This window comes from Tamandua tetradactyla, chromosome 2 (genome assembly GCF_023851605.1).
Source record: "Tamandua tetradactyla isolate mTamTet1 chromosome 2, mTamTet1.pri, whole genome shotgun sequence".
Lineage (NCBI taxonomy): Eukaryota > Metazoa > Chordata > Mammalia > Pilosa > Myrmecophagidae > Tamandua > Tamandua tetradactyla.
In genome coordinates, this window is record NC_135328.1 from 108,557,302 (window position 1) to 108,583,496 (window position 26,195).

Below are 26,195 nucleotides of genomic sequence, written 5' to 3' on the forward strand. Positions count from 1 at the left end.
ACTACTTAACTCATAACATGAAGCCAACATCACCCAACTACTAAAGCCAGATTAAAAAAAAAAAAAAAACATAAAAAAGATACTACAAGAAAAGAAAATTACAGACCAATTTTCTAATGAATATAGATGCAAAAATCCTAAACAAAATACTTGCAAATTGAATCCAATATCACATTAAAAGAATTATACAACATGACGAAGTGGGTTTCATCCCAGGTGTGCAAAGGTGGTTTGACATAAGAAAATCAATTAATGTAATGTGCCACATTAACAAATTGAAGGGGGAAAACTACATCATCAGCTCAAGAGAAGCAGAAAAAACATCTGACAAAATCCAGCATCCTTTCTGGATAAAAACACTTTGAAAGATAAGAATAGAAGGAAACTTACTCAACATGGTAAAGGGCATATATGAAAAGCCCACAGCTAACATTAAACTAAATGATGAAAAACTGAAAGCTTTCCCTCTAACATCTGGAATGAGACATGGATACCCACTGTCACCACAGTTCTTAATATTGTGCTAGAAGTTCTAGCTTGAGCAGTGTATTGGTTTGTTAAAGCTACTAGGATGCAATATACCAGAAATGGAATGGCCTTGAAAAAGGGAATTTATTTAAGTTACAAGTTTACAGTTTTAAAGCCATAAAATGTCCAAATTAAGGCATCCATGGAAAGGTACCTTGACTCAAGAAAGGCCAATGTCTGTCACAAGGGAAGGCATGTGACTGGCATCTGCTGGTCTTTGTTCCTGGTTCTGCTGCTTCCAGCTTCTGATGTCAGTAGTTTCCTTTCTAAGGGTCTGTGGGCCTTCAATTAGCTCCTCCAGGACACAACTCTGCCAGGCTTGCTTGGTATCTCATGGGAAGGCACATGGTGACATCTGCTGGGACCTGCATCTCTAAATGTCTTCATCTAGATGTCTGCTTTCTCTGTCCATGCTCCAAGCATCCCCAAATGTCTGTCTCTATTGGCTCTGAAGCAACTATGTTTTCAACAAAATGTCTCCCCTTTTAAAGGTCTCTAGTAAAATAATCAAGATGCATCTTGAATGGGTGGAGTCACATCTCCATCTAATCAAAAGGCCACACCCACAAGTGGGCGTGTCACACCTACTAGGACGACCACTATTAAAAAACAGAAAACTACAAGTGTTAGAGAAGATGTGCAGGAATAGGAACACTTATTCGCTACTGCTAAGAATGTGAAATGGTGCAGCGGCTTGTAGAATGCAGTTTAGTAGTTCCTCAGGAAGCTAAGTATAGAATTACCATATGATTTGGCAATCCTACTACTAGGTATATAACTAGAAGAACTGAAAACAGGGATTCAAACAGACATTTACACACTGATGTACCTAGTGGCATTATTCACAATTGCCAAAAGATGGAAACAACCCAAATGTCCATCAACAAATGAATGGATAAATGAACATGTGGTTATATACATACAATGGGATATTATTCTTCTGTAAGAAGGAATGAAATCCTGATGCATGCAACAACATGAATGAACTCTGAGGATATTATGTTGAGTAAAATAAGCCAGACACAAAAGGACAGATATTGTTTGATCTCACTGACATGGACAAATTATAATGAGCAAACTCATAGAATTAGAATCTAGAATACAGGTTACTAGAAGATAGCACAGGGATAGAGAATGGAGAGAAGATGTAATTTGTGCAGAATTTCTATGTAGGTTGATTTGGAAATGGATAGTGATGATGGTGCACATTAATGTGAGTGTAATTAACAGCACTGCATTCTGTTTGTGAATGGGACTGAAGGGAACAACGTTTTGGGTCATGTATGTCACTAGAAGGAAAACTAGAAGGTAAAACATGGAATTGTATAACACAACCCTGTTGTGGATGATGACTGGTTAATAGTATGAATACAAAAATATTCTTTCATGAATTAAAACAAATGTATATCACTATTACAAGGTGTTAATAATAAGGTGGTATATGGAGAAAAACACATCTAATATAAACTATGCTTTATAGTTAACAGTAATATTTTAATATTCTTTCATCAATTGTCACAAAGCTGCACCAAGGCAAAGTGTCAACAATGGGGGGGGGTAATATGGAATGCTGTGTTTTTTACACGACTTTTATGTAAACCTATAACTTCTCTAATTAAAAAAATAATAATATATATAAAAAAAGAAGAGGACATTACCATGTGACAGGAAGAAGGAGATATGATCCAAGAATAACAAGGACTGCTGCAGCCAGTCCAAAATGCTCCCAGCCCGTGAGGATTCAAGCCTTCTAGCCTCAAACTGTGAGCCAATAAATTCCCATTGTTTAAGGAAAAAAAAGAAAGAAAAAGAGTTGAAGAGCCACCATTCCAGAATCCTGGCAATAACTCCTCCTGCTACTCTACAGACTTCAGAATACCAATTTTTCAGTGACTTCTCAAACTCTTATCATTTAAAATAAGTATTCTCAGAGAAAACATCTAGCTAAGAAAGCAAAGCTATAGCTCATCTAAACAACTTTTTTGGGTGTAGGGGAGTAAAGGCAAAAAAAGAGGCAAGGGGTTATTAGCTACAAGACTGAAAACACTTTAAATGTTTATTAAATGTCACAAATTCTGTAATACCTCAATACAAGATGAATCTATAATTCAAACCTGAAAAAACACTTGTTTGGGGTTATTTTGTGGCTGGGATCCTGCCTGCCTTAAAAAAAAAGTACCTCACTGTAGAAAACAGACAGAGTCTGTTTATTCTGCATTTGGGACACTGGTTGAGAAGAATGTCCGTTTTTGGAAGGAAGACTTTGGCTGGGTTTATGATAATGCTAAGGAAAACAATCATTCCGGTAAATCAGAGCAGTACAGAAGTCTCCAAATTATTCATTCAACAATTAGCCTAGCAAAGTCCCTTAAGAGACTGAAGCATCAAAGCCTAAAGCCATTTGCTTCCATAGAGAGTAGAGAATCAGCAAGGGTATAAAAGAGACTACATTCTCAGCACGGTATTATGATGCAAATGAGAAAATCAGAAAATTTTTATATTCTGCCTATAAGCCTGACCTCTCCTTTATCACTCAATATCCTTTAGGCCTAGAGCTTCCTCTGAAGCAAAGTATATAATCTCTTTCAAACTATACACCTCAATTTTTGATTCCTTCCATTTTACTTAGTCCAGATATACTTACTATATTAAAAATTTCAAAAAAATTACTTAATCTTCTCTGTTCTGCTATAAGAATGGTTATTCATTTCTGATGTTCCTATCTTCTTGTCTTATGCCTATAAACGTGGCATTCCAGGCACTTTCAGAATATTTTCAAAGAAGGGCTCACCCCCCAGTGCTTATTTCGAATACCTGTCATCCTGCAAGTTCATTTCCATTTTACTTTCTATGTCAATTCCTTGATTAGGCAGAAATGTTTCTTGCTTTTCTCTCTCCCCTTTATTGTCATTGTCTCTAATTGAGTTCTGCTTACTGTATTAGATTAGCTTGCTTCTCTTTGTCAAAACAAATCATGGTTTCTGCCTCAATGAACTACTATCTTCACTTGTATCATTTTGTTATTTTTCCCCCAAATCTGAAGTTACCATAACCTAGAAACTTTAATAAATTGCCACTTTCTCCTATTTTGGAGATTTTGTCTCTGACCTTTACAATAACTTCCGAGTTGTATGCTAGTGTTAGTGTCAACATCTTTGTATTAGTTTTTCATAGAGAAATCCATAACACACCAAATCATATACACTGAATTGAAACAAGCAAAAGTACAGATTCGTTGTTCCTTTTACCTACTTACTTACAAACCACCTAAAAACTAATCCTCGAAATAGACATTATTGGCCTATTTGACTGACAGATGTTATACTTTATACTTCAGATTTTTATTAAAATTTTTATTCATAATGTTTTTCTTTCTGATACATACAACATTCTCAGGAAAATAATGTATTCTGATTCTGCCCCCAATATAAACATCTATTTGCCATATATCTTCACACTGGTAGAATAACATACTCCTTCTGGAGTCCTCCACAGAACCTCAGTTAGAACCTAAGAAACAGGAGATGTGGACTGTAAAATACATCATACATTTACTCCAAGTAATCCAGCAGGACTTAAACTATGCCCTAGGAAAGCATTAGTATCAGTCATTTCCTAAATATTCTTACTGCATCCTAGAAATAACGGGGTCAAAAAAATACAAGTATGAGAAACACGTCATAAAACAGGATTGCGCTAGTAATAAAAATTCTAAGAAAAATGCATCAAGGGGCAGGCCACAGCAGCTTAGCAGGCAGAGTTCTCGCCTGTCATGCTGGGGACCCAGGTTCGACTCCTGGTGCCTGCCCATGCCAAACAAACAAACAAACAAAAAAAGAAAAATGCACTGAGGACACATCAGCATTCAAAAGAGCTGCCATCTTTCTGCTAGAATCATTTGCCCTGAGACTGATAGAATGGGTATATAGCATTCAAAAATTATAATATAATAGAGAATGCTTTGATTGCCATAATCTGCTTATTTTCTTTGTCATTGTTTCAGAGCTTCTTTAACTTTCTAATTCATTAACATAATGTTCAAAGATACAAAGCACTTATGTCAGCACTTCAGCAAAAAACATTCAGCTTTAATTTTCCTTATTTTTGTTCTCTTTCAGAGTAACCATTTTGCCATTTTTTTTACCCTCAGACACATGCTCTATTTTTCATGCCTAACCTCACTGGTCAACCTCTTCACACATTCTCCCCCCTTCTATTTCTGTCTCTTGCTCTCTTTTGCAACAGTGGTTTTTCTCTTTTCTCCACAAGTTTGAATGGTTTCTGTATATTTTTATTGGATTCCTGTCCTTATGCGGAATCAACTGTTACTCTTTAGGGATAGGGAAATGGTGATTAATTTTAAATCTTAAAAATCTACCATTGGGGGGGCAAGGGAAGTTCGGTATAGAATTCGTGCCTGCCACGTGGGACACCCGGGTTCAATTCCCAGTTCATGCACTTACCAAACAAACAAACAACAAACTTCAACCAATGGTGCTGCAATAACGAGATACTCACATGGGAAAATAATGAAATGTGATCCCGTCAATAGCATACAAAAAAAAAAAATTTACCATCACCTTACCCTGACACATGCCTTTGGTGAGAATTTAGGGTATAAATACATTTTTACCACTCAGTACATACTGCCATTGCTTTGGTGGTTTTACACATGAATGACACATGTGTATTCACCAACACTCCAGCCTCAGGGCCCAGCCTTTGCCTCTTCGGAGAGGCCACTCCTTGTCCCTGGGTATAGGGAGACAGGGTAAGCTCCTTCCACTTTTGTTCCCTTATTGAATATATGACTTCAGAATTTTGAAAAACACCCTAGTTCTTATGACTGAGGCTTCCACACCCACAGGAGGTAAAATACTGGCAAGTCAGTGCTGTCCACCTTCCAGTGTGATTTGGTTTTAGCACATTCCAAAATTCCCTTCTTGTTTTTCAGCTTCTTTTTTTTTTTCTTCAAGCACATTTTAGACTCTGAGCAACTGACCTTTGTGGGTCAACCTCTTTGAATTAGAGTCTGAAGCGAGGTTATTGTTCCAGGTATGAAACAAGAAGAGAAATGTCTTTAATTACTAATTTTGTCAGACCCTGCGTTTTTCAGAAGCCACGATTCAGAACTCAGCCTGCCCCTTCTTTGCCTTCTAATTTGTTTGAGCACATTTTGTTATTATATTAAAACTTATTGGATTCTAGCTTCACTTGTCCTTCTTTGGCATCTAAGAAATCTTCGCTCTAGCCTTGTAAACAGATTTGTAATCCACTGAGCTGTCTAAAATGTTATCTGTCCTGCTCAAGAACTCTGTCCTCACTTCGCCCCCACCCACCACACGTGCCCCCACCCACCACATGTGCACCTCCCACCACTCTCTCTTTCATGAAAGCACCCAGATTCAAATGCAGGGAGTAGGCTCAAGGCTTTTCCCATACTCGCCACAACTGACCAGCAAATGCAAAATAAACAGGAAGATTTCTCATAGATCCAGTACTGGTTTCCATCATGTGCACCCTGGTTTCTTTTAGGTCAATGCCCACTTTCATGAACAGTGCTTAGAGTGATATGCTTGTTCTTTCTTTCAAGAGCACATTTCATAATCACAGTCCTTTCAGTGATACAAAGTCCCACAGCGTCGCAAAGAGTGATCTCTAACAATAGTCATGAGCAACGTTTTGTTAAAAATCACAACTGAAATGTATTACTGAGTATCAACATGACCTGGGTTTATTCTGTGGCATTACTGATGTGGAAATCAAACATATGCTCGTCATTCTTACTTAGATAAATGCTTCATTTATGAGACATAGATAAGAATCTATGAGTGGAGTTAAAATATTTACCCATCCCTTTTGAAAATCAGTTAATAATACAGATTTTAAAAAGAAAAGGAAAGCTCTTATTTTATAACATGATGAAAAATTTACTCCAAGTTTTTTTCTTAACCCTCTGGAATAGTAGTACAATTAAGAAAAGGTGTATAGAATAGATGCCTGCAAGTAGTACAAGAGAATTGCACCAAAATGTCAAAGAGTTTTATTGTTCCATTTAACTACTAATTATCTGAGAGTAAATTGTCCATTTCACAGATAATCTATGAGGCTCTGAAACCTCAGTCAGCCCCAGTGGGTTCCTGAGGAAAAGCTTTCAATAAAGGTCATACAAGTACTTAAAGTAAAGCCATTAAGTAATTTTATGGGTTCTGGTCTATGCTACTGAGAAGAATTCAAGGAAATCAGGTCCTTGCATTTGAGCCATCAGACTAAGGAGCCTCTGCATTCATCAGAGGTGAAGTCAGAGGTTCCTAGTCTTCCTTCTCTGCCACTATTTCCTCCCCATTCTCATGTCAGTACACTGTGCCAAGCTGTCATAATGTCAGACACAATTCAGAGCACCTCCTACATACCAGGCACTGTGTGAGGGCTTCGTGAGTAGACATTTCTGGGTCTCATTTCAGAAATGAGGAAAATGGAACCTAGAGAAATTATCCAACCCAGCAAAGTGAACATTCAAATCCAGGTACATCTAGTTTCTAAGCTCTTATTTTTTTCCAGAGTGTCATGCTATTTCTTATATGCACTGTGCCACACAACAGTTAATATACCTTTAAAATACCAATTAAATTTTAAAAGGATTTGTTTAAAATACAGAGTAAAAGCAACACTGTTAATAATATATCAATTTCATAGAGCTATTTTGAATGAATCCACTTGTATCTCATGATAAGAGGGTGAGAATGAGTGGCAATCACTTTTATCATTGATCACAAAGGCATTACTTCTCAGGAATGTTTATGTATATAATGAACTCAAAAAGAATGGCAAGGAACAATTACGAGAACTCACTCTGTGCTAGGGAGTAATATGATTGCTTTATCTATTATTTCATGTCATCAATATCCTGGGAGTTACCTATCATCATCATCATTTCCACTGAACAGAAGAGGAAACGCAAGCCCAAAGAACTCAACCAATTTGCCCAAGTTCTTAGGTAGGAAGTGGTGGAACTGATACCCAAGTCTCAGTGACTGGGGGGTATAACTGCACTCAACTACTGAACATCCTGCTGCTACCTAGAATTCTGGGGATTAACTCTTTTCCTTGGATGTTTAGATATTCCTCAGAGCTGAGTGGGGAGGTGAGCTCCCTTCTGAGAGAACCTCCCCCTAACCTTCCAGGTCTTCTCTATATTCAGGACCTCAGAAGACTAAGAGGGTGGACAGACTTAAGTAGAGTCCAGAACAGCTTTTGACATACATGCTCTATTTTGTTTTAGTGGGAGTAGGGCTCTAGATGTTCTACTTTCCTCCTCATGGGCAACAACAAGGAACCAAGAGGTCTGGGTAGAGGGAAGCAAAGAAAATTCCTAAATTTGAAGATATCTCGATTTGCGTGTTTAGTTACAGAATGGTAGGTGGTATGACGAGGAATTGTTAGGTGGATATGTGCCCACCATGCTTACGTACAAGATTTTTTTTTTTTGAGAGGAGGACTTTATCAGAGTTTGTTTATTTAATCTGTACCCCCATTTTAAGATGGAAATCTACTACCAAAAAAGTTGAACTGGAACACCTGTAAATGACTTAATAAAACTCAGTTGCTATTTCTGGCTAAGGAACTCAGAACTTATTTTAAAATATTTACTGGGAGAGTTCAGTTCCCAGTGCCTGCCCATGCAAAAATATATACATATTTACTGGGGAAAATTTCAAGCCACATTAAAGTTTGGAGAACAGTAAAATGAACGTCCAACAACCTTCAACAATCATCAAGATTTTGTCCTACTATACTATTTGCTTCTCTGTACCACATTTTAATATTCTTTTTGCTGAATGATTTCAGATTTGTCCTAAAGTTACCATTTGCCCCATGTGGCTTTAACAGGTACCTCTAAAAACATATGAACATTTTCTTATACAACCACAGTGTTATTGTCATGCCTGACAAAACTAACAGTAATCTCTTGGTTATCATGCCTGGCCTATATTCAAATTTCACTGATTATCTAAAAATGCTCTTATTATTATTATTATTATTATTATTATTATTATTATTATTATTATTATTTTTACAGTTAGTTTGTTCCAATCAAGATCCAAACAAGGGGTACACACTGCATTTGATTGTTGCATCTCTTGGGTTCCTTTTAATCTAGAACAGCCTCTCCTTCCCATGCCACTGAATTAATGAAGAAACTAGCGCCATTAGAAAAAAACATTTTTGTTCAGCTCATGCTCACAAATATCTACTGTGCACATCAGATCATACTGGCTCTGACTGGTACCTTTCAGCCTCAGAATAAGTTTTTCAGCTCCTTTACTTTTTTTTTTTTAAAGAGGAAAACAATAACATATGACACATCATATAGGCAGCTGTGTTTTGTCTTCCAGAAGCTATCTAACATTACTAAGGACTAAACATGTCTGTTATTACAATGATACTTAATTACAATGGGAAGTACACTGAGGTTCTTGAGAGACTGGTAGGAACTCAGCCAATCCCCCCTTTGCCCCATTACAAAGGAGGTACCAGTGCCAAACCTGGGTAATTCTCTTGAGAACAGAGCATAATTGTTAATTATGGAGTTTGGGGAATTAGCAGGCTAACAGACGACTGTAGTGCAGGGGGAAATCAGTTTGCTGTATCACAGAATGTGCCCAGCTCATTTTCTTTGTCAAGGTTTTTAATTATTTATGATGAAGCTCTACTGCCTGTTTTGTAATAATAATGAAGTCTTAGTAACATGAACCCTTTCTGCAACTGGGCGCAGCTATTAAATATTGGTTGAGAGGAAGGCGAGGGAGCCAGGGCTTCTCGCTGGCTTTTTTTTCCCCCCCAAAAAAGTGAGAACCAATCTACTAGGGATGGCAATTCCAACTTTGTCAACGAAGCCACCAGTGGCAAAATGACTCCAGAACAGCCTTTTTGCTGTCAGTGCCAGGCTAGGAACGGAAGGCCGAAGAGCCAGCGGTAGGAGCAAAGCGCCTGTGGGTGTGTCCCAAGATTCTCATTAAGACAGTCTACTTTTTACACTCCTGCTTTATATTCTACAGACCAAAACACCAAAAAAGCAAGGCCGTTCAGGACCAGAGTTGCTGTTTCAAGGGCCAAAGACAGTCAATGTGAAGCCTGAATGAACTGCAGCCTCGTCTTTCCCACCCTCCATGACCCCATGTTTCTTCATTCAAATCCCTCACATGGTTATTTCAGAAATTACTATGTCTAACGGAAAATCAGTGAACAACTTTAAAGGTTTCTCTGAAAGAAAGCTATCCAAGAGACCTTTCATGTTGAATGAAGGAAGCATAATAACCACTAAATTGTACACTTGAAGATGGTAAAAATAGGATATTTTGTTAAATATATATTGTCACAAGAAAAAAAAAATAGAATACGATAAGTGAGCAGTAAGAAGGGCCAAGATGGTGGGATGGGAAAATGCACTCAGAATGATCATTTACCCTAATTCCATGCAAGATTGACAATCTCAGAGGTGACGATATATAGCCATGCTTTATTACATAGAGGCCACATATTCCATATCATAAGCTAGATAACCCAGGTCATTCGCCCCTTTTTTTTCAATCAATTATCTAGCAGGCTTTACTGTTAATAAAAGGCATGATAACATACTTCCTACCACCTCTCTTCAAAGATCAAGGGTTCCTGGAGGACAGGAAATGTGCTTTAATTACCCCAGTGCTTGGCACACAGTAGGCACTCAATACAGTTTTAAGGAAAAAGATCCTACTGAGCCTTGCTGGTCTGTCTAGCTATTGCTGGTCCAGTGTATGCTGTAGTTTTTACTACGGCAGCACTTGTCACAATACATTATAATTGGCCATATTGTTGCATATGCCCCCAGCCAGCAGGTTAGCAACTCAAGAGAAGCAATTTTGTCATATTTATTAGTTATATATATTATACTTGGCACACAGGTGCTCATTAAATATTTGGAATGAATGAATGAGCAGAGCAGAGACTGAAATGTATAACCAAAAAAAGTACATTTTTTCCAAATGACATACAATAGAAAAGAAAAATTCAGAAATAAACCACTATTGAATTTGTTGCACAGCTATCTAGTAATTTTTCTGTTCACTTACAACATACATATTTTGGAGTTATTTTTTTTATTTTACAAAAATAAGATTATATTTATAGCTTGCGATTTGCTTTTTCTAAAACACAATCATAAATGTACCATGCATACTTTTCCAGCTTAGGACATAGAGCTCTACTTCATTGTTTATTTCAGCTATAAAAGATTCCAAAATAAGAGCTATATCATAATTTAAATATTTCCTTACTGATATATATCCAGGTCATTTCCAATTTTTCACTATTATAAGTAATGCTATAATGAATCTCCTACAATATTAATTAGAGTGTGTGTGTGCATGTGCGTGTGTGTATGTGTGTGTAGCCTGCTTTGTACCAGACACTGGGCTAGGTTCTGGGGTTTAATGTTGAGCAGATAGTATCCTGCTTTCTGTGATTCCAAAGTTTGAAAAACATTTGTCAAAAAATCACCATTAACAAAGGTAGGATCACCAAATGGCATGGATGCTCAGAACAAAAGTAATTGGATCCGATGAATGAAAGGACCTCCTAAAATAATCTGATGGAACAGCAAGTGTACGGCATGGGCAAAGGTCTTGTGCAGAAAGAACTGCAGAAGCACAATGGACGTTTCTGGCTGAACTTTGGAGAACACGGGTGTCTTGGTACATTTTTATGAGTGTTTCTGTCACATTTATTTAACAAATATATACTGAATACACATCATCTACATGGAGCTGTGCTAGATACCGCTGATTCAGCAGGAACAAAACAGATGAGATCCCTCCTGTCTCAAGAGCTTTCGTTCTAGCAGAGCAAATTCTAAGAAGTGGAACTGCTAGCTGAAACAGAATATTTACTTTAAATTTTCTTACATACTGCCATAGTACCCACTTCAAGATTTGTTCTACCCCTCCAAGGTCCAGTCTGCAGACTAGCTCCTCAAAGCTATTTTTTGACAGAATCAGGTTCCTTGGCATGACATGTATTTTTACTACGTCCAAGAGTGGTCCTGGGTTTCTGAGTTATCCACAGCTGACCTCCTGTGGGGCAGAGATAGTCCACATTCTGACAGGACCACAAATATCAAATATTAAGGTCAAAAAAGACACTTCTGATATTCCATCAGAAGACACTAAGGTATTTTACTGCAATAGAAGTTGATGCTGAAATGAGACTCAGGGCCGACCCGGAGACTTTAATTATTCATGTTATATTTGTTCTCGATTATCATGGAAAATTGAAGGATGACTATATAGAATCTCCCTACCCAGGTGAGCAGGCTGATAGCATCGACCTGTGGAGAGATACTAGGTGCACAGCCCCACTCAGCAATCACTTTATTCATTTCAGATTCACTTCCTTTCACCAATTCCCAACTATCTGCACCCCAAGCCATCTTTCCTTCATTATTTCCACAACCCTGAAGCCCTCATGCTCCACTCACTCCCCCACCTCTCTCCACCATACCTACGAGCCCAGACAAAACTGATCAGGATTGTCTGTTAAGAGCTGCATCCTTTATCTTGATGTTTTTAACTTCACAAACTCACTTTTCACTTCTAACCGTTTCAAAAGAACAGTAGTCTCTTCTAAAGTTATCTAGATACATTTGAATCCTGCTTCTAGCTTTCTCACGCATTGTCATGCCACACTCGGCCCTGCCCTCCTTTCCACTCCAGCTCCTAGGCTGGGAGCCTCGTCAGCTCTCATGTCCCAGGTGTTCCGCTTGCTTAGGGACGGCGCACCACACCTGGGTTCTGAGAACACAGACTCCCCAAACCTCCCGCTCCTGACGCCCAGGGCAGCTAGAATGGAACGCAGCAGTGCCTACTCGGAGGCTTTCACAGTCGGATCCTTCTGCTCCTTTCCCGCCTACCTCCTTCCCCACTCACCCTTTGTCTCGGATCACCTCAAACTGCTCAACTCTCCTTGGGACTGCCCTGTACTTTCTTATTCTGTGTTTTTGCTCATCACCTCCCCCCACTCTCACTGATCTGTCAAACCTTCCTCAGCCTCCAGGAACAAGGGTGGGGGGAGCTGGGGGGGCATGAAGTGGTAGGTGGAGCCTTCCTTCCCAGGCTGAGCTCTGCATCTCCTCTGGTTTCCACAGCATTTGGGGGAATGTCTGTGTCCCTCACTAAGTGCCACATTGCCTGGAAGCAGAGACCAGGCCTTATTCACTTCTGTATTCCTCACAGGGCTAGCCAGCCTAGAAATCCTGGTTTTCAGTCCATCTGTTCTGTAGTTTTGCAATTTCAACCTTGTTCACCTAACTTTTCTAAACTCAGTTTACTTATCTGTAAATGGGGCTCATAATACCCAGCTCTCATGATTAAACTTATTATAATTCACTAGACAGAGCAAAATGAAATTTGCTCTCAGAGTTTTCTGGCACTTAAGGCAATATCTAGAAAGAACTCCCATCATTATGTCTAAAAAGTGTTGTTTTTTTTTTAGCTTGTCATTGCAATTAGTTTCTAAATGATATATATACCTACCCTCATGAAAAATCTTTTTCTTATACCTGTAATACATGTTGTTTTGGTTTGTCAAATGCAGCCAGAGTACAATATATACCAGAATTGGAATGGCTTTTAAAATGGAATTTATTAAGTTAACGAGTTTACGGTTCTAAGGCCATCAAAAATATCCAAACTAAGGCATACAGAGAAAGATACTTTGACTCAAAGAAGGCCAATGTCTGTCACATGGGAAGGCATGTAGCTGGTGTCTGCTGGTGCTTGTTCCTGATTCTGTTGCTTCCAGCTTCTGATTCCAATGGTTTCCTCTCTAAGGGTCTCTGGGGTTTCACTTAGCTCCTCCAGGATACAACTCTGTGTTCTGGCATACTTAGCATCTCATGGGAAGGTACACAGTCATATCCCCTGGGTTCTACATCTCTATACTCTGTGTCTAGGCATCTGCTCTCTCTGTCAGCCTCCAAGCATCTCAAAATGTCTGCATCTCTGTTGGCTCTAAAGCAGTTGTATTTTCTACAAAATGTCTCCTCTTTTAAAGGACTCTAGTAAACTAATCAAGACCCACCCTGAATGGGTGGAGTCACATCTCTAGCTAATCAAAAGGCCACACCCACAATTGGGCATGTCACATCTCCATGGAGTAATTTCACCAAAAGTTTCCACCTAACCAATACTGAATCAGGATTAGAATTACAAGGCTTTTCTGTGGCATATAATATTTTCAAACCAACACCTATGTCTAAGTTTCAACAAACATGTTTGTCAGTAATATCACTTTGGCTATTAGTGAAAGGGTATTAGGCTTTTTGGCTTTAGTATTCCCCTCAATTTAAAATCCAACTCTTGTTGCTGACTTCACGACAGAGACACTGCTGTGCGAATAAGGTTAAGAAGAATAGCTTAACACATTATAATATTAAAATGCTGGTCTAACGTGGCACATCAGCTAAAATATTTACTTCCACATTGCAAAGAAAAGTAAAAAGGAATGCAAGAATGATAAAAATACTAAAGAAAAGACCTAGACTTTTTAAAAATCAATAATGCACAAAATATTATCAATGATGATTCTTGAACAGGTTTTACAAAATATAAACTGAAGCAGGAAAACGAATACTCATTTGTTTCTGAACAAAACAGGACAAATTTAAATGGAGACTGCAAAATGCCATCCAAGTTTGTCCTGAGTTGCCCTAAAGGCAAGCAGTTCCCAGTCAGCCAGCCCAGCTTCCAGCTTCTTTAAACATGAGCCATGCTAATTGAAGTAAACTCATTTCCCAGCCTTCTTTTACTTCACTTGCCGCTTCTACAAGCAATCTTGGAGCTTCTGCTTTAATAATTTTGCAATTTGGCCCAGACCTCTGTATCATGCACAGATCCTAACCATAGGAGGAAGTAAAATGTGCAGCTGTAATCCATCTCCAGGCAGACATAATGGCCTGCTCGGGGCAGACAGGAGCAAGGCCAGGAAGGGGGTCCAGTATCTCAGACAGCTGGGGCAGGGGGCTGGAAGTTACCATGGGCAAAGCAGGTCAGAGGTTATAAGGAGAGGTGAACTCAGGCCAGCAGGACCAGGCACTCATAGAAGGCAAGCAGACTGGACACAAAGATTAAGGTTCAACTCAATGTGAGTGTGTTCAGTGAGAGACACAAGATTTGAGGCAGTGAGACTGGAGCCTGGTAGCTGGCATGGACTAATGAAAACCTGCATCTTAGAGCCAGGCAGCATCAGAGATGTTAGATTCGAGAGGTGCCCCACCCCCCTTTGCAAATAATTATTTCACCTGGCAAGTCCTCAGTTTCCTTATTTGTGGAAGGGAGAGGGCAGCAGCAAGAAGTATGAGGAGGAAAATGGGACACTTACAGGAAGCTCCTAGAACAGTTGATACCTAGTGAGTACAAATATCCATGATAAGAGAGAGGGTCCCTTTAAATGACACTTCCCTTTCCTTTCCTCAGGAGCTAAAGGTGACTTTTTCCACTCAGGCCCTATCTAGTTTACAGATGAGCAAATGAGTATACCTTGTGAGAAATTGAGTGAAAGGGGCAAAGCTGACCTTTCTGGTCCAAACCCCTCATTAAAGCACAAGTGAATACACCTTATTTTTAAACGAGCACAAAGAACACAAGAAAAAAGTCCAAAAGTGAATTGTTGTTTCTTTTTTACCTGCCACCCCAGGGTTGTATAACTTCTGGGAGTTTACCTAAATATGTCCCCTCTGCTTCCTAACACCTAAATGCCAAGCTGCACATATCTTCCATATGCCTAGGAAAACGAGAGAAATTCCTGTCAAGTCATTGTGCGATGAAGGCAAAATGTAAATGTCCTCACAAGGATAGTGATCTTTTTACTTTCAAAATCTATCTGGATAATTTGACCCTTTAGCAAGGCAGATGAGACTTGCCCTTTTGCCTGCTAGGATGAACACCCTGCTACAGCAAGTTTGTGACCATTACTGACAAATTCTGCTTTCACCTGGACTGAAAGCCTCCTCTCTCACACCATATTCTGGCTTACTTTGGATTTCAGTTGAGGTAAACAGTTGATGGCGGAGACCACAAAGAAATCAATTTTCAGAACACAAAGGATCCTGGGCGATGGGGCTGATGAAAGATGACACTAGCTTATGTTTTAAGAACAAAGTTCACAAGACGATTAGAGCTTAAGTCAGATCATTAGCAAGTCTTTTGGGGTTGACCCAAATTAAAACTGATGTACCCTAACATTCTCTTAGGTCTCTTTCACTCCAGAATGCTACCCCACCTCGACAGGTTTGAAAATGACTCAGCTGTCCTGCTTTCTGGCATAAATTGCTCAGTACAATTCTTTGTGATAGGATCTCCAAGGAGGCAGCTAGATTCTCTAATGGTTCATTTCAAAAAACATATAAGCAGACACAAACACACACATAAAGTATAAGGAAATGAAATAGACAATATAATATAGAATAGTGAGATAGTATCAGTAGGAAAGTTTCTAGCATGCCTGTGGTCTTCTATTGCTCAACTAAAGAAAACTAATCTCCTTCCCCAAATGATTTCATCAAAAAACAATGTTGCATGTAATTTTTCTCTTTGGTCTCAAGAATAATGGCCCTTATTTCAAGTACTCATTCTCTGTTACCGACAAATAAAATATGACCAGATATTAAGGATGATGAATCTAAAAGTCCCTTAATTTTTCAGTGTGGAACTTTGACTAATACTGAGTTATCAGGTATATTTGAAACATTCATGAAATTACCATTAATAATCATCTTATGATAATTTTTATTACTATTATATTGTAGTATCTATATTGACAACTATAAAGTGGCTTTGAATAATTGTTACTGTTATAATAATGTTATAACAACAGTTATAATACAATGTTATAATAATATAATATGTCTATATAATAATATATATATAACTTTAATGATAATCCTAGATTCACTAATAAATGTCAGAGCTAGGCTACCTTTCTCAAAAGGCAGTCCAAGATCTACCGGATTAGAGTTTCAGGTGACTGGGCTCAGGTGTCTACATGGTAATTAAGTTCCCCAGGTGATTCCAAAACTTAACTATTAAGTTTGAGAGCCACTGCCTCAGGCTTAGGAGAAATTTTTTCAGAATAAAAGGAGAAAATATCAAAATTCCTCTTTTAGAACGAAGAGTGCAGCTTTATTATTTTCCATCTGTCAGAAAACTATATGAAATAACTGCACAGGGCCACTGGGCATAGGATTGCTTATTTTTACCTATAGGTTGATGATGCACTTGGAGAGATTTCAAACTCAACCTGTTAAATACCCATTCTGCCTTCAGGGAATTTCTGTCCAAAAGATCTTTGAAAGAGTCCTGTACTACATCTGCTCCCACGCTTATCTATGCTAAAAGAATGAAGAGGACATTATGATGAGCCAGACTTGAGAATGAGCACAACACACTGGCCAGGGATTAAACCCATATCTAACCTGGAACTTGCTGACACCTACACAGACATTCCCTCTTCCTTACAACTCACTTTTTTAAAAGAAATAACCAGTGCAAATTATCATACCTGACATGTCATTAATGTCTCCAGAAAAATGTATGATAACAGGCTCAGTTTAATGATTTGAAAATGTCACAAACTCTGAAATGAATCTAGAAGAAATTCTATGGTCAAACACTTAAAAGAACAACCCCATTAGTACTAGAAAATGCAAATTAAAGTATCACTTTTCCCTATTAGACAGGAAAGATTTAAAGGATTAATACCACTCAGAGCTGGCAAGGATATGGTAAAAACAGGCTTGTTCACATCCTAATTTGGTATGATCTTTCTGGATGGCAATTTAGCAATCTTTAGCAAAAGCCTTTAAAATGTTTATACATTTTGACCCTGCAATTCTATTTCTAGGATATTATCCTGCAAGGATTTTCATTATAGCAGAAAAGGAAAAGCAAGGTCAATATAAGTATACATGGTATAGACCTGTGTGAACCTATTTGTAAATAGGGCCTCTGAATATGTTATTGGTTAAGGTGTGCCCAAACTGAGCAAGAGTGGGTCTTAATCCAATATGGATGAATTCCTTATGAGCAAAGGAAATTGGAAATGAAAAAGAAAAACCATGGGGAGCGACCAGAGGCTGGAAGTGAAAGGAAAGGAGAAGACACCACATGTACATTGCCACGTGAGGAAAAGCCAAGGAACCCCAAAGACTGCTGGTTAGCCAGAAGATAGCAACCCTAGGAAGTTGCAAGCCTTCTAGGCTTTGAAACTGTGAGCCAGTAAGTTTCTGTTGTTAAGCCAATCCATTATATGGTATGGGCTATTAAGAGCAGGGAAAGCAAAATAACGCCCAATGAAAACATCAATATTTACACACATAGCCACAATCCCTTCTCTATAACCTAAAATCCAAAAAGTTCCAAGAACTGAAAGATTTTTGCAGCTCATTTATGGCAAAATGTAACCTGCTACAAGACTATTACAGTTTTTATTTATCTGCTAACCACCAATATATGTATATTTTGCAGCTAAAATGGTAATGTATTTGCTTATTGGGTACTACACCAAATTTCTAAGGGTTTTTAGAAAATATGTAGTATATTCTTCTAAAGTCTGAGGGAAAAATTGAATTCAGAAAGACAACTAGCTTAAGGAATTTTGGTAAAGGAATGGTAAACCTGCATTTACATGTGTGTTATTAAATCTTAGTACGTGAATATATCATAATGTTCACAGTGTTTATCTTACACGGAAAGATTGCAGTGATTTTTACTTCTTTTCTTTTCTATGTTGTTTGATTTTTTTATAATGAGCAAATTTATATTTATAAAAATAACTATATTTACGTTTGGGAAAAAGAATTAAAAACAGAATCTAGGTGTTATGAAAACATCCGACAAAATTTCCTAGTTTCACATCTTATAGCTATGTTTGCATATTATAGCAATGCGTTTTATAATTCATAGCCAAATAATTTTTCTGTTGAATGAGATTTCCATTCACTTCTTGATTTGTGACTAAGTTGTCCAAAGAATTATATCAGTTCACCATCCATAGTGGTCTAGTAGATCAAAACCTAACAGCAACCCAAGAGCGCAGCAATAGCTCAGACATCTATAGCTCAGATGACTCCACTGGCTCCTCATAAAGATCTCTCCACGGGAAATGCCAGTAAACAAACAGACTAAGCTTAACACAAGCTGATGCATCAATACATGCATGAACTCAGAATGGCAGGATGGAGGACAAAGGAAGGAAAATTATGAAAGGAAGAAAGAATAAAAATTCTTTTACGCAGAAAACTTTGCCTTGACTGCAAATTAAGGAAGTAAAGACTTTTGTTGTCTATCTAATCTCTCCAATGAGACTTCAATGCCCCAGAAGCAAAGGATATGTCTTATACTTCCTCTGGCCCCATGAGAAATGAAAATATGTTTAGTACATTCCAGATGCTAAGTAAATAACTATGTATGGGTTAATCAAAGAACATGAAGAACTAAAGGGAGAGTATAATAAAAAACATAAGTCAAATGGAAGGTTATAAGAATTAAGTGGAAAAAGACCCATAATAATAACAGGGTCATGTAAGCAACTCTTTGACTAAATTCTAATTCATTCATTCCATATTTGCTGAGCCCAACTCTGGTCAGACCCTGTGCTAGGTGCCGGGGACATGGCATTAAAGAAGGCTCTTGGCTCTGGTTTTCACAGGGCAGTCATCTCTGTCTCAAGTTCTGGCTGGCTGACATGGTGGAAGAAAGTTGGAGTGGTTGAACAGAACTCCATTTACGCCCTCTCACAAGGAAGAAAGTATGTGTATCCTGGTACCAAGGTGTTTATGGCATCTGTTGGGAATTATCAAGCCCAACTCTGGTTTTAAAATCCAGCCATATAAACTTACAAATGGAGTGGCATTTGGAGTACACAGCAGAGCTGCCTCATCTGTAAAATTACAGAACTACCTCCCTCACCTCTTCCAGCATATTATATGAAACAGCTCACACTATGTGGAGCCCAGAAGTACTTGGCAGAGCTTATTTCCCTCCCCTCCCTTTTCCTTATTGGACTGGCTGTGGTCAAGACAACAGGAAGGTTTGACTACTATGAGGGAAAAGTCAATACCCCTGGCGGAAGAAAGTTGGAGTGGCTGTCAGTGAAAAGTCAATTGACTTTTCAATTAGGCCACTGCTTCCTAGAGAACCACTGCTGTTAATTCACTTTGCTGGCAAGGTACCTGAAAACGAGAACCACATCTCCTTCTTGGTCATAGACTCTTCCATCTCCTTCAACAATCAGCTATTCTGACCTTTATGCAAAGGCCTGTATGTTTCTCCTGACCCAACACTTCCTTGGAAGAATTCAGCAACAATCACATTTAGTAAATTCCAGCTATACTGATGAGACTATTCTAAAGTTCTGCATATCTATTTTCTCTTTACTACTCGCATCAACTGTATGAAGTGGGTACCATTATCATCCTCATTTTTAAAAGAAGAAAGTATAGCTTAGAAAGTTCGAATAACTTGCCTAATGCTGCATAGCTGGTATTCTATTAAAGTATAAGTTCTGGACTCTCCTCCCCAAAGGCTAGCCCAGTGATAATTTCACACTGCCTCTTGCGGTGGTGAATGTTATTTCAAAGATGACCTTGCACTGGGCCTCTCTGGTATCAACTGGAAACTTGTGAGAAAAGCAGAAACTCTGGCCCACCCCATATCCAAAGAAGTGGAATAGGCATTTTAACAAAACTCCCGCATGATCTGCACGCACACTGAATTTTAGAAGCATGGCTCTGGACCACAAAATCACTGCTCCCAACCTCACATTCAGTTAGGATGGCCCAACCCTGCCACCGATATACGTGGCATCTGTATAAGTTTCCCAGGGCTGCTGTAAATAAAACACCATGAACTTGGTGGCTTAAAACAATGGAAATGCATTATCTCACACTTCTGGAGGCCAGAAGTCCAAAACTAAGGTGTGGGAAGGGCCATGCCGCATCTGAAACCTGAAAGGAAGAATCTTCCTCCTTCACTCTTCTAGCTTCTGGTGTTTACCAGCAATCTCCAGCATCCCTTGGCTTGACACTGCAGCAATTCAATATCTGCCTCTGTCTTCAAGTGCCTGTTTCCCCTGTGTCTGTCTAAATTTCCCTCTTCTTCTAAGGACACCAGTTATACTGGATTAAGATGCACCATAAGACAGTTTGCCCTAATCTTAACTAATCACCTCTTCAAAACACTATTTCTAGTGCACCTTCCTGGCAACGTGGGACAGAGATCCTGGAATGAGCTGAGACTCAGCATCAAGAGACTGAGAAAAATCCTAGACTGAGCTGAGAATTAACAGCAAGGGACTGAGAGAACCTTCTTGACCAAAGGGGGAAGAATGAAATGAGACTAAGTGTCAATGGCTGAGAGATTCCAAACAGAGTCGAGAGGTTATCCTGGAGGTTATTCTTATGCATTAAGTAGATATCACCTTGTTGTTCAAGATGTAGTGGAGAGGCTGGAGGGAATTGCCTGAAAATGCAGAGCTGTGTTTCAGTAGCCATGTTTCTTGATGATGACTGAACAATGATATAGCTTTCACAATGAGACTCTGTGAATGTGAAAACCTTGTGTCTGATGCTCCTTTTAACTACTATATCAACAGAAGAGTAGAACATATGGAATAAAAATAAATAATTGGGGGAACAAATGTTAAAACAAATTTAGTTTGAAATCCTAGTGGTAAATGAAAGCGAGGGGTAAGGGGTATGGTATGTATAATCTTATTTTTCTCTGTTATCGTTTTATTTCTTTTTCTGTTGTCTTTTTATTTCTTTTTCTAAATCAATGCAAATGTTCTAAGAAATGATGAATATGCAACTATGTGATGATATTAAGAATTACTGATTGTATATGTAGAATGGAATGGTATCTCAATGTTTTGTTAATTTTTTTTAATTAATAAAAAAAAGTTAAAAAAAAAAAACACCACTATTTCTAAATAAGGTCACATTCACTGGACCAGGGATTAGAATTTGAACATTTCTTTTTGGGGAGCACACAATTTAATCCACAACAGCACCTCTTATAAAAATTAGAAAAGGCACCTCAACTGTGTACAGGACTTCACAAAAAATTAGTTGTCACTGACAAAGAAAAAGCACCCCCTTCCTTGGGGTCACTATTCCATCCACGGTAGAATATGGATATGTGCCAGTAATGCCACTCCTCTAAACCATTCTACATAAACAAATACCAGATGATTATAAGGAAATTGCATCATCTTATAAAGTAATAGTGGTAACAACCCAGAGAACATTACCCAGATTCACTTTAAGAAACATAAAATCAGGGAAACAAATTAGTTCAAAGTACACATTTACATATATCGGCCAAAATTATTTGTCACAGCTTTTAATTAAGCAGTCTTTTGACGCAAAATGTTTTTTTTAAAACCTCATTTCCTTGCTGATATTCGTGTTTGACAACATGTCCACATTCGTAAATATGTAAACAGACTATCATCTAAAACACCATACATAGCATGGGTTAACTGTTTTAGAGTGAAACAGCATGGTGAAGAATAAGAGGGTGGTTTCTTTAAAACAATAAGATTTTAGGCTTACCCCATGACTTTTATAAGCAAAATTGTCGCTTTTCCTAAAACTAAGAAAGCTCCACCGTAAATTCCTACTGTAGCAAAAAGTAAATGCATAACTGAAATTACTTCTCTGATGAGGTGAAAATGTGAAAACGAAGTGTTGGCATTTCTCATGCTCTCAACAGAACCCTCAGACCTCATTAGGCATTCACTTTCCTTGATTGTAACAAAATATTCTGCCTCTCTAATTGAACACGAACACGCTGTTTTAAAAATTAAGGGTGAAATCACACATTACTTGGTTTAAAGTAACAAGGAAAGTATTTTTCTGATGCTCTGCCAGGAGTTAACCAAGAGCAGCCAAATGACCAGCTTCACAACTTCCTACTAAATTACACCACATGCATTTCATGTAGTGGCTCAGTTCCTGGACATCCAAGGTCATGTGAGCAGTGGAGAGGAAAAAAAAATTGGAGAAAAGCAGCTAAAGCACAGTTCTCTAAATTAAACACACTAAAACACAGTGTCTTCGGGCACATCAGTCGTGTTCCTTAGTGCACTCACTGTCTGTTTGCTTGTTTTTAAGTCAGGCAAATTTGTTTATGCTGATGAGTATATATCAAGGACTGAGTAAATATTTGTTGAATGAGCAATGAAAGAACATGTCCATTTAACAATGGACAACACTTTCAACTTCTTGACAGACTATACAATTTAGTTCTCACAATGCACTGTGAAGTAAGCACAATAGTCACCACTGTTTTACAGATAAAGGTACTACAATTCAGAGAGGTTAATTTGCTAGTATCACACACAGCAGTTCTGCTGCACAGCAGGTTTCAAACCAAGTTATAACTGACCCCAACAACCATGCTCTCACCTGTGTGCCATCCTCTACGTAAAAGCCAGCATAGAGTAAACAGTAAAAACATGGGCCAGATATTGTTAGGTTAAGATAATTATGGCCCAATCTCTGCCCTCCAGTGTTAATCTTCTTCCTTTCATCCTATTTTAAATAATGTGGATTAGCTGAGGTAATAAGCTACTTTCAAAAAGAGACCGGCCTTTTTAAACAAAGCAGGCTAGATACTCACAAGCTGAGGAAACATTATCTTCAGACAGTCATCATACATGCACACTATAAAGAGGATGCTGGTTATTCATTAATTTCAGTACACATATATAAATAGGGTCTTAAGGTCACTTCTAAAGCCAAGACAATAACTGTATATGAGTGTGCACATACACATATGTGCAAACACATGTCTACTGCTCTGCATATGCTAATATCCTATTTCACCAAAATGAATTGTTTCTGATGATTCTCATTAGGCACAAATGAATGAAAAGTCTACATAATAGGATTAAAATACAACAATTAACAAAAGAGCAAAACCAACTTGTATTCCTTACTTTAATTTCAGCATTCATAATGAAACCACCAGCTTCCACAACAGCTGGAGATCAGACAACACAAAAAGAAAATCCAAGTTACCCTGGTCAATCCTTCAAATATGCTATGGATGGTGACAATCTGAAAGGAGAAGAGATTCTGGTGCCAAATCAACCAAATCTGTGTGTTGCAGAGAAATGTCCTCCCAAAAAGGACTTACTGGAAGAGGAACAGTATAACCCTGGCACTCACAGTTGAGCTCTTCCTCTTGTTAAAAATGCTCAAGTGAGAAAGAACATGATCCCACTGAATAACAATGAAACTAAGCAGCTCCACCATCCTTCCTAAATGAAGTAACCAGGAAAAAAATAAATTCTTGTACCGAGCTAGCTATGCAGTCAACATGGGCTGAGTAAGAAAATAAATTCAGGCTCAAGGAAGGGGAGGTTGTTTGCGCCAAAAAACAATTGTAATATTAGGATTCAGCCTAAGAAATCTACCCACTAAAATGCTAATGGATAATTAAGGTATGTTTTTCCTTAAAGGCACCTTTAACTACAAGGGAATAAATTCAAGGCTTTAGGCAACCTTGAAGAATATCGAAGCAGAATAACTTATACTCCCAATATTAAAAATTACCGTAGAACTTAATAATTAAATAGTGTGATCCTGGCACAAACAAATACAAAATAGACCAATGGATCAGAACTGAGTCTAGAAACAAACTCATACATACACAGTCACTACAATTATGACAAAGGTGACAAAGTTTTGTCTTGGGGAAAGGATGTTCTTTTCAATAAATATGCTGGATCGATTACATACCCATATGAAAAAAATAAATCTTGACCCCTAACTCTGTAATGCATCTGAAATGGATTTTAGATCTCAATGTAAAAAGCAAAACAATAAGCAATTTAGAAGAAAACACAAGATATCATCTTCACGACCTTGAAGAAAGCAGCCTTTACTTAAAAAGGACACAAAAAAAGCACTAATCAGAAGGGGGAAATGATGAACTGCACTACATTCCACTTAAGAGCTTCCTTTAATTGAAAATAACCATTAAGAAAATATAACAAAAAGTTCCCAAACTGACTGTGGTGTTGAATGCACAATTCTGTGATTATACCAAGAGCCACTGATTGTACACTCTGGGTAGACTGTATGATGTATGAATAAAACTGTTTTTACAATAAAAAAAAAGGAAAAGAAAATGATAAGCCACAAAGCGGGACAAGACACGTGTAATACACTTAATCACAAAGAGTCATATCCTTAATATATAAAGAACTCCTATAAAACAATAAGTGGAAAGTAGATAACTCAAAAGTTTTTTTAAAAAAAAGGGCACAAAACTAGAACCGTGTCTGATAAAAAGACAACCAAATGACCAATCAACATATGAAAAACTATTCAACCTGCCCCCTATTTGGAAAATGCAAATTAAAACAATATGATACCAATATCTAGCCACCAGAATAGCTAAAATAATATCAAGTGTTGTGACATATATGGAGCAAGTACAACTCTCATACACAGCTGGTGGGAGTGCAGACTGGCACAATCATTTTGGAAAACAATTTGGCAGTATCTACTGAAACTGAAATAGGCACACTTTCTGACTAGCAACTGCAAATCCTAGGCACATACCTCAAAGAAATGCATATTTATGTTCACCAAAAGGCATGTACAGGAATGTTTAGGGTGGCATTATTTGTAATAGCCACAAACACTCAAATGTGCATTAATAGGATACAAAATTAAACTATACTATATTCATTAAATGGAATGTCATACAACTGTATTTTTTAATACAGCAGCCACTGGTCACAAGTGGCTATGAAAATTTAAATTTTAATCAATTAAGTTGAAATAAAAGTAAAAATTCAGTTCCTCCATCACACCAGCCACATTTCAGGGGTTCGACTGGCTACAGCTACATGTGGCTAGTGGCTACTATACAGCATAGATACAAAGCATCTTCATCACCACAAAAAGTTCTATGGGATAATGTGGCTATACAGTAATGAGAATGAATGAATTAAAATGACAAGCAAAACATGGATAAATTTCACAAAACAATGTTAATCAAAATAAACCAGACACATTTACATTTACAATTTCTAAATGTAAATTATACTTCAATCAAAATTACACACACACAAAGTCATCCTCAATTTACGGATGAAGTCCCTCTTTGCTTCAGCATCCTCCTCTGATGAAACTAAACTCAGATACTCATCTTGACAAGTTCTGTGGTATGGCTTGGGATTATGGACAAATTTTAGCCAAGAAAAAGGGATTAAAAAAAACTCTCATATTTATCTTCTACTTCTGTATGGCTGTCTGGGGTACAAAACGAATAAAGAATTGCAGTGGAACAAGGATAGATGAGGTTACGAAAATGTGACAAGGAAGTATCTGCAAGACATTAAAGAGAAAAGAGATTATAGTAAGGAGTTTTGAAAGCTGAAACAGTTACTAGAGAATCAGTGGTGATACAATCCCAACCAGTGTCCTGGAGAGAGCAGAGAGAGTGACAAACCAATTTGAGAAAAAGAGTAGGCTGACACATCAAATTGGTCATGAGAAGTTCCCAGATTCTGCTGGAAAGAAGGAAAAACTCTCAAGGATTTGTAGAAGCAGTAGT

At 38.0% G+C, this 26,195-nt stretch overlaps 1 protein-coding gene and 1 long non-coding RNA gene across 4 annotated transcripts in view; one reads left to right on the top strand and one right to left on the bottom strand.

Moving 5' to 3' along the window:
- The window catches only part of GNAQ (G protein subunit alpha q), a 326,720-nt gene that overhangs the window by 177,468 nt on the left and 123,057 nt on the right, over positions 1 to 26,195 (bottom strand). The window lies entirely within an intron of this gene.
- Positions 6,924 to 23,923, top strand: LOC143673673 (uncharacterized). Its single transcript, XR_013170507.1, has 3 exons — positions 6,924 to 7,054; positions 17,464 to 17,511; positions 23,574 to 23,923. It is a non-coding gene; the product is annotated as an uncharacterized LOC143673673 (long non-coding RNA).